We start from the raw sequence: 10,627 nt of genomic DNA, 5'->3' as shown, positions 1-10,627 counted from the left end.
GTTATGCCGCCACTCTCGTCTCCCGCATGCAACTGTCAATAGCACCCGTGTGTAAGCTCGCGCTAATAAGTGGACCGAACCAAACGCAAGTGGACCGAACCGAACATGCCATACCGAAACGTATTAATATACCCACGTGTACCGTTTCACCCCAAGTTGTTAGTCTTCTGAATAATTTCTCATAAATAACACAACCGGCAATTAATTTGGGGCAAAGCCTTTATTAGAGTGGTGTACACAAGTTGAGGAAATAAGGTATCGGTGTCACAGTTTTTGTCCCATTCTTTGTAGTTAAGTACAGGGGTACCTTGATTTACGAGTTTAATTCAGTCAGTGACAAAGCTTGTAAGTCAGTTCACGCATGCATCAAATCAATTTTCCCTATTTAAATGAAATGACATGCAATTAATCCGTTCCAGCAACTCAAACATTTTTGTTTTGTTAAAGGTTTTTAATTAAAGATATAGTCCCATTGTATGAAATGTGATAAAAGCAATGTAATGAAATACATTGGTTTTAAAAAGTATAATAGCTGCATGTTGCAAAAAGCTGAAAATCACCGCTACCAGTGCAGTGTAGTATGTGTCCCTTTGACGGGTGTGGCCTCATGAATGCCGTCAGGAGCTAAAGTCGAGTTGACCGAATTTGGCTTGTGACTCGAGAAATACACAAGTTGGGGCATTTGTAATTCATGGCGTCACCATGAATACAAACTTCCTTTTCCCTTTGCAAAAACATTTTTCGATGGGACAGTTGATGTAAATATTCATGTCTGTGGGTGGCGGTGGAACCAGGAGGAGATCTTGTCAAGCCTCATCTATCCACGTCATGGGGATAGAGCTTCTTTGGCTTGACCCGGTGATGAAAATTGCAGATGGAGCTCAGCAGACATGGTCGATGTTGGCTTTTCATGCTGCTCATCCTGCACTGAAAGGCCACTCACACAAATGCAAAGCCCTTGGAGAAAAGAAATGACAAATGTTTCCCCCTCACCCGTTCCTCTCAGGAGATATAGTGACAGGCTGAAGTGTTTAAGCTCGCACTTCTCTCAAACAATGGTAACTTTTCATAGCACGTCTCTCTAAGCCATTAAAAGTCACCAGAATGCTATTCCAGCTATTGTTGCCCTGGATGTTAAGTTGCGCCACTTTGGACAAAGCCTACCTTTAGCCACACAACTTTTAAAGAAACACAGTGCTTTGTATAAGCATTATTTTAGAAATGTTCAACTATGACTGGTGATAATAATTAGGAATGCTGCAAGATTCATTGCTGACTTTACCTCATTCACTGCCAGACATTTTCAGAACCTCTTTTACCCTAACGTTTCAAAAAATTTGAAAAAAATATACAGTAAATAAATTCCTGGGATTGAATGGCTGGTCTGTGAAAAGACAAGTAAATTCATCAGTGGCTGTGAATGAGTTATTATCGATCAAACTTTGAACTCAACAAAAGCGTACTAAGAACTTTCATTGAACAAACACTTTCGGTTACAATGCTATATACAATTCTGCCGATCAACATTGTATTTTTAGAATACTTGGCAGCTTTTTTCTTCCTCCTCTCGCTCTGTGGTACATTACGCTGCTGGCAGTGGATGGTGATTACAGAATGGGATAGATCTTTAATAGATTTGTCTGGGACGGCACAATGGAGGGGGAATCGGTGTTAACATTATAAAATATCGATCGTTATGACTCCATTTCCCTGGGTCCTGTCAGACAGGAGCCATTACTCACAGCAGTCACGACACACACAAACACACGCACACACACACACACACTGACAGTTTCTGACAACACTTTTCATGTTGATTTCACCTACATAGTCCCTTTGTAACCTGCGCCTCCACAATTTGGTATAGCCCATACTTTCCTTCACCTGCTTCAACAGGTGCTTCTTGTGTGCAGCATTTGATGGATTCCTCTCTAAGCTGACTTCATGTATAAGCTTCTAGTCTGAATACCAGAAGTGGTTGGAGCTTTACTTGTGTAGATATTTAGAGAGGTGTGTAATAGTGAATTACAGGGGCCCAGCATACCGGTCAGCTTTCGTATTTTTATGAGGAAAAGATCACAAAGAATCATGACGCAACCACCAGCATTGGCCACCCATCTAAGTTTATAGTTTGATTCATCTAAAGCTTTTGGAGAATATTGGTGAAAGTTATCACCATACAGTGTACAGTATATATGCCTAGGTTGATATGACATTTATTTCACACAAAAGTCTCACTTGAAAGCTATGCAATAGGCTATAAAACAAGCTGTTAGAATTTAAAGTCACATTTTTAGCTCAAAACGCGATAAGTTAAACCACCTGTCGCTCACAATGCAGCCTATGTAAAGTATTTCCTCCATAAGGTTGGCAATCTTTCCTGGGTGTGTCTAGCGTCTCGCCCAAGTTAGAAACTGTGATCTTACAAATTGTTAAGTGCTATGAAAAATGGGTGAATTCCAAGTATTTTACAACTAATACAGCTGCTTTGGAAATAACTTAACATAGAACAGTTGCTGGGTGGCACTGGGAAAACGTGGTTTGGGAGTCAGAGATACAAGAATAGTGAAAATGATTTCTGGCATCCTCACAGTGTTTTCAGCAAAATGGTATAGGTGCCTTGAATATAATTAAATGTGGACTACCCCAACTTTTAAAAATAAAATCCTCTGGTGCATTAATGGTGGAGATTTGGCGCATTTAACGCCGCAGTCCAGGTTTGATTCGCACGGGGAAGAGCGCTTTGGGGATAGTCGTAGGTCATTTGTATGCTCTGGACTCCGATGCACCATTTCACATACTAGTGACAAAAGGTAACATTTGGAGGCAATGAGAAAAAAACAAAAAAAAATACTGGAGCACTTTTCAGGATGAAATGAGCAAATGATGGGGCTGCAGAAGGGTCACAGACTGCCCGCGCCATGAAAAGCGCATTTAAAGGAAAATACCATACCAAGATTTCTACCTAAGTTACGGGTTCATCACACCAGGTGAGATGATCGACTAGCTAATGAAGCTATGAAAATAAGATCAAAACTGCTTTGTCACACTCATACAGATATCCGTAATTTAAAAGGCATGCAATTGGAATGTTTTGAAAAGACAAATCTGAAAATGAAGGACGAAAACGCATATTGAGGGCCACCACTTCAACACATATGCAGGGCCCTTAGTGCAGACCTCATTCTTACTTGCTATACTGATGAAGCTAAGAAGGCCTTTACTTTGGGGGAATAATTGATTCTGCCTGCTACCAAGAACATTGTGTTTTTGGAGCGGCTGCAGAGGCAAAGACCCTTTTTCCGGCTCCATAACAAGAAGTATAACTGAAATAGTGGAGGAGTTTGAGGCACATTATTTACAGAGGATAAATGAGTCACGAGGCTACGCAAATCAGATGGATGAATCTACTGATGTTGACAACAAGGCAATATACAGCAGCTTGTTTTTGTGTGATGTATTTTTCAAAAGGATGGGCATGAGGATTTGTTACTGCACTATTTTTGCCAACCAACACCACCGCTGCCAAACTGTTTAATGTCATTGAACTTGTGTCAGTGTATGCACGAATGGAGCATCTGCAAGGACTAGGCAAATTTTGTGTCTGTCAGCCCGAATCAAGCTAGTTGCTTTTGAATGTGAATCTACACATCCATAGGGAAACACTGGAGAGCTGAAAACCATCACCTGAGCTTAACTGTGTTTCCCAAGATTGGGTTCAAGTTATTAATCATATCGAAGCAAATGCCCCTAATATACAGTACACCTGTTTGAGTAGCTCTGTGAAGAGATGGATTCTGAACATAGACGGTGCTCTTGTACACAGAAGTTAGATGGCTTTCAAGTGGTAAATTGCTGGCTAGAGTTATGAGAGTTCCTGCAGAGATTTCTTCTCATAAAACTGGGCACTGGCAGAGCCTTTCAGCTTCACTGATCTGCCTCAATATTTGCTTACTTGGGTGACATTTTTAACCTGGTCAAATAACTCAGTCTTTCACTTCAAGAGAAACAACTGTTTTCAAGTTGTCAGATAACATTGCTGCTTTCAAAGACAAACTTGAATTATGGAGACGGAAAGTGACAGGTTTTTTGACTCTGTATGTGTCACACAGAAGCTGGAATTATAGAACAGACTGAAGTCAGAACTTCATTCTCCTAGATGCTCCATGACCACTTGTCAAAACTTTCAAACAAGTTGTGAGCATTACTTTCCAATCACACGACCCCAAAGCTGGGAAAGATCCATAACCCAATTTTTAACAAGCCAGGTGAATATACTCTGTCTCTACTTGAAAAGATTGCTTGAGGGTGCAAATAATGTGAACCTATGATCCATTTCCATCCTCATCTTTGCGAGGCAGAGTTTTCTGCAGTGTCAGTCACCAAGACATGACTACAGGGAAGGTTGGATATATGGAACACAATTGGAGTACCACTGTCATCACCTCCATATGGGACCATCTACATATAGTTGCAGGGAAACCTTTATTTTATGTTGAGTATATTTTACTGTAGAATCATTATAATTGTCCAACATAAAGTCAATGTTTCAGATTACGTGCACTGAATCGTTTTTTTTTTGTTCCTGGAACCAGTGCAGATAATTTACATCTATGGAAAAGAGATTTTGCATGATCAGGACTTTTGGGGCCAATCATCAACCAGAGGTTTTAAAAATCCAAACTGTCCAATATAGCCGCTCAGATCTGTGGAAAGTGTGTCCCTGAAACAAAAGTAGTTGGAGACTGACGTATTATGCTTAAAATATGGCCATTATTTTTTACACATCCAACTTAATGTCCTACATTGTTTTACTAGTTTTTGCTGTCTCCAGCAAACAGCAGTTGATCCATCATGTCTGGTAAATCCTACTGACTTGACCTTTTCAATCTCACCCCATTTGGTGAACTGCTGATGCTTCGTGAGCAGAGAAATCCAGGGTCAGGGAAGACACTGTCTCTTCCCCACCACCATGACAATGAAAGGATGTCTATAATCTTCCAACTGAAACCTATCTTTCCTGTTTTACTGATTCCCCATGTTGAATGCTCGTACGGAAAATTAAAGATGAGGCCAGATACTTAAATATCCATTTTCCAGATGGTCACACATCATTTGCAGGTTATCCATCGTCTGTTCTTCTCAAGAAAATGTATACATTAAACCCTACCACCAAAATACCATATCACTGTTGGTTAGGACTTAATCTTGATTAAAAATACAAATAATAATGTTCAATTGTATCAATGTTAATTGACACCTGGCAAATCGACCATTATAGTTAAAATATTAGCGTTCCAGGCTAATAGCTAAAGAAATAATCTTGTACAACGCAACAAACAAAGTTTGCTGAAGCCCCCAAACACCAAAACCCATGACCAACCAAATAATTTTGGTTACTTGACCATGAAACAGCATCCAGTATTTAAATAATTGTGTATAATGGAGCTTTTGGGTAGTCAGAAAACCTCAGATAAAGACAGTGTTTACATGGAATTAGCAGGCAGTGCTTGAGAAGCAAAGAGCACTACACAACTAGCATTTTGACACATAAGTCTTGAATTAACACAGAAGTGATGTTTAGCTCCACCCACCACTCATGAATTTGACCGTATGCACATCTTTGACCAGTACAACAACAAAATATTGGAAACACCCCAAAATGTCTACTGTCAAAGTGAATGAAAACATATTTCTTCATTGTAATGGGATAGTATTGCACACTACCTTTCCAATCTATCACCCTCGCTGATCTTCCAGAGGAGGCTGCTATTGTCCTTGAACTTGGAGGGGGATGGGTGCCTTAAGAAATTAATTTGTTGTCTGATTTCCAAACTGCCCAGCCCAGTCAGTGGCCTTGACCCTGCACGGTCTGTGGTGAATTTTAATTAGGGGGAAAGCTGGCGTTAAATAATGGTGTGGGTTTGTATGTAAGTATGTGGCATAAATGACTGCCAAGACATGAAGGACAGTTAGTGACGGCTTTCGACCTTATACTGCCAGCTCTGACTGTATCAGAAGGAATAAGAGTGTGTGTACCCCTTTGAGGTTTGGGATATGTTAGAAGGGAGAGAGAAATGTTTTTTTTTTAATTGATTAGAATGTTTACAGTGTGCAATCCCCAAGAGGAAGGAAATTATAAAGCAACTCCTATGTGTTATGTTTGCAGAATTGCATGAGTTTAAGCCAGATGGTGTGTGAGTGTCTTTATACACTCATTGCCCATCAGAGCACTTTATCATGAATAAACAGTGAATAAAACCTCAAATAAAATGTTCATTACTTAAAGTCATTTTTGAGAGTCAGCCCTCCCCCTCGAGTACTGAGGACTGTCATTTAATCAGTGGCTAGCCGCGGCAATTGCGTGTTACTTTACTTTACTTTGTTCAGCATGTAGCTTGCAAGGAAAATATGATAAAAAGGCATTTTCCCTCAAGTGGTATGTGTTCTACCAAGCGACTAGCTAACTTGCTTACTCGGCGACTGGTAGACAGGTGGTGGGCCTGTCCAGTCACCACTGCCTCACTCCATGAACCACCCTGACACTTCAGGGAAAGTTAACTGTTTATTAAAGACAACGATACACACTATTCGAAATAGTCGCTCACACTGCAGACATACTGTATGTGACTACAGACATTTGAGCACATAGCGTGAGAATGTACTACTTGAGTGACTAACAATTGAGCGGTGCATGTTTCCAGCCTATTCAGCGGACACGCCCACAGCATTTGACAGCTGAGGGAATGTCTCAATTTTTCATCATTTTGAAGCCTGATTTCATATGCTTGGTGATTTTTTTTATTCATTCAAATGTGTCAGGATTCTTGGCTTTTCTCTGTGGTGTGTAAATTCATACACTTTTTTTTTTTTTTTTACTTCACAGGCTCTTTAAATGGGTAACATTATTTTTCAGAGCCCATTTGTCCGGCCTTGATGTCACTTATTTCACTTCCCGTGAGAAAGAATTGCAAGTAGGTTTTGGGAATGAAAATGTTTGTTAATTGGGCAAATTAACAAATTAAGCTTGCAAAAGGTATGGAAACACCTGATAAATTATCCCTTATAGTCACCTCCTTAGTTCCAAAGTACACCAAGCTTTTTCTTTTTCCATCCATTCAGTTTAGCCTCCACCCCCTAAACGCTACATCGGGGTTGTGCTTGAGTGAAGCATTATAATAGCTCAAGGAAATGGCCCTTCTTGAGAAACTTTCAGGGAGCTGTCGAAGGGAGAAGATTAATGCCTGCCCAGGCTCTCTCCAGGGGACTGGGACCCCCCTTTCTTCCCTCTCTTACCCTTTTCGTTTACCCCCGCCCCAACAGCCCACATCACCTCCACCCAAACCTTGCACCATCCCCACAAAGCCAACAATGATATGTCTCATGTAAACGCAAGATCCAGTAACAGAATGGCTCTAAATGCCAAGCATTTCGTTGATTCTCATTTTAGTGAAAGAACATTGTTATTTGGCTATTTTCTCCAGGGACAAGAAATTGCTTTAAAGACAAAGGAGCGTTGATAGTCTCATTATCATCTGCTTAATGTCCTCATATTCCTCAGGTTGACATGATGATGCGTGCAAACTTTCACTGGGCGCCATTTAAAAAAAACAACCCCCTTTTAATTGTCTAAAAGTCAGGTATTATGATTTGGAGTCTTACAAGACTATTTCTGCAGGGATAATCAATGTAATGTTCTCTCTCCTATTTAAGTCTGACAAAGTCACACCATTCACCCATTAATGACTCAGTTTCTGCCTTTTATCAAAACTTTACTTCCTAATTTGGGTAATGTTGACAAGGAGGCCTCTTCTCATTCTCTTGAATTGACTTGCCCTTTATTCAACCCTTATAGTGTCCCCCTTTCTGCTCTTTGTCTCCATTCATCCATCTATCCCCAAACTGTCTGTCTCTTGTCAGTTCTACCTATATACCTATTGTACTTGCCATTTGATCTGTTTCTTTCTTATGGCTCCATGTCTGCTTCCACTCCAAACCTCTTGAGACATTTTTTAACTTAAAACAGGTAGAAAAAAAAAGTAGGCTATTATTTTGCATGGCATGGTCACACAAACAAAACCGGGTTTCAAAGTGTACATTTTTCATGAAGCATAAACCTATGAAAAAGAGGATGATGTGAATATGGGTTAAGTGTGCAGTATATGCAGTGGCATTGCGTGGAATGTCAGTCAAGTGTTCACGCCCTCTCATTCATGGAACTGTAACTTTCCCTGTGTCCATCAGTCCAAGGAATTAACCTTTTCTTACATGTACGGGCCACCATAACTCCAGGAATGTGAATCAAGAAATGCCAGCGTCTTTTTCAAGCTATTTACATTGAAATAAATACATACAGTATTTTTGGGGCATTACACATTGTTCACACACATATACAACAGATATAATGTCAGCGTAAGATGTGGAAAAAATCTTCACCTATATCCTATACCTAAAGAGGCCTCACCTTGTTGTGTCATGATGACAGACACGTTTTGGTATGTAAAAAAAAGTTGTACATCAATTAACTCTTTTATATTAAGTTCATCTTTTATTAACTTCACATCATTGGACAGAAGACAATTTTAAACAAAAAAATGAGTTAAAATGCAACCTTATGTTCTTACACCTGAGCCATACTACTATATTTCTGCCTTTCTCCACCGCTTGGTGTCCTGTGTGCTTGAGGTACTGATGCAGGATGAGCGGGGGGCGGGGGTGGGGTGCTTAAAAAAAATGGTACCTTTTGACATGTTCCAAGGTATCACAGGTGTAACAGAGGTGTTACGCCATGAGTGCGTAAGGAGGCCTGTCCTGCTGCACAGCTGTTGAGAAGATGGGAAGATGATCGACTACTCGAGCATTCCTCTCCAGGCTTTTTTGTCACAAGTTCGCCCCCCCCCCCCCTTCTCCCCCCTTAGTTTATGGTTTTCAGATCCGCATGGGAAGGCTCAGTGGGTCGTCCTCCATCTCAGCTCTGTTGTGGAATCAGCCATACTCCTCTGGGAGTGCTCGTTTGAGCTTTCTCAATGAGAATTTGTAATGATTCTGAAAAAAATGCAGATACGGCCATCTGAGAGCTGCATGCATCAGACCACCATGGAGATGGGTGGGATCACACATACCGCAAAGAAAGTAATGATGTCTTATCCACAAAAGTGTGGCTGCATGTGTGACATGCTTTTACCCCTTCAGACCAGCATTTACATAATCAAAGCAGCATAAACCTGCATGTTTTTTGTGTGGCATTATCCCATCCACCCAACAACCCCTTCCATTGACTTCTCTGTGAATGAAGTGGGCCCATGGGCCGCTTGAAATTTTTCAGCTGTATACCCTTTGAATAAAGAAGGCAGACTGTTCCAACTAGGATTTTACAAGCCAAGATTTTTTTTTTAACTAATTTTCCTCTGAACATTTCTGTTGGTGCAGCTGCGGTAGCTGTGCAACAGAGATGACAGAGCTAATTACACAACTGGTAAATGTACACGAAAGAACGAAAACCGTCATGTTTTTGTGAACACAGTGATGAAACAGACAACCGGTGGCACTGACCCCAATATCACACAATATTTATTCGTCTACAAGAAACCAGCACCTCTGAGCTGAGTTTATGCCACGGGGGCTCGTCTGCATTTCTGAGTTCCTGCTGTTCTCAAGCTCTGCCAAGACAAACTTGAAACAAACAGCGTACTCCTATTTAAAGAATAGACTTAAAGGGATGGTTGGGCCGGGATGGCCATGTTTTCACTAACAAGTTCATTTTATGTATTTTTTGATCAGGAAAATAAAAAGAGTTGTCATTTTCTATTTTATCCATTCATTTTGGAGAAATTAGGAAATAAGTGACTCCATGAATAACACCTCTTGTTAATGAGGAGAATGGCAGCACCCCCTACCGTTCTATCCTTGTTTGGTCTGAGTCACTGGAGGAACCAATTACAAACTCTCCATTGGAAATCATTGTACTTTCATTGCTTATAACGTCCAAAAACGGTTATCCCTTGGCACCAAAATGTGTGTGGACATTCCTACTAATGATCACTTCAACATATCAAAAGGATTAACCTCTCCATGGTTGACTTATATGAGAATGAGGAAATGTGGAAGTGAGTAGAGCTACATAGATTTAGGCTGGGATGAGCGCACGCTGCTTCTTTGCTTGAAAAAAAAAAAAAAAAACTGCATCTTTGCTGATCACGGTTAGGACAAGCGCGGCATTTAACATCAGTCAGGATATTTACAGAGACTGAAGTGGGAACGAGGAGACATGTACATTTATTTGGATGAGGAATGGCCCCAGATTTTGACCGACAACACGTCGTCCAACGTAACCTAACAGCCGAAATGGTGCATTCCAATGCAGCCACACTCGGCGGTGGAGCCGGATGCGCACGTTCAAGACACCCCTGGTGTTCGATGAGGTCTTACCTCACTCTGACGCCGCTTCACTCTCGCGGCTGCAAGCGGTGTCGGACAACGCACGCGACTGCTTGGGAGGCAACCCCCGCGACATGAAGACGCGGGTTCATGATCACCTCCACACAGTGGGCGGACAGTAAGGAGCTAATGTTGTTGTGTCAACGCCTTTTGTCTTAACGGCCTGAAGCTTGTTGTTGCTATTAGCTGT

The sequence above is a fragment of the Filicampus tigris genome, chromosome 12 (genome assembly GCF_054856515.1).
Source record: "Filicampus tigris isolate MCC_2025a chromosome 12, RoL_Ftig_1.0, whole genome shotgun sequence".
NCBI lineage: Eukaryota > Metazoa > Chordata > Actinopteri > Syngnathiformes > Syngnathidae > Filicampus > Filicampus tigris.
Note: the sequence above shows the minus strand (reverse complement) of the source record.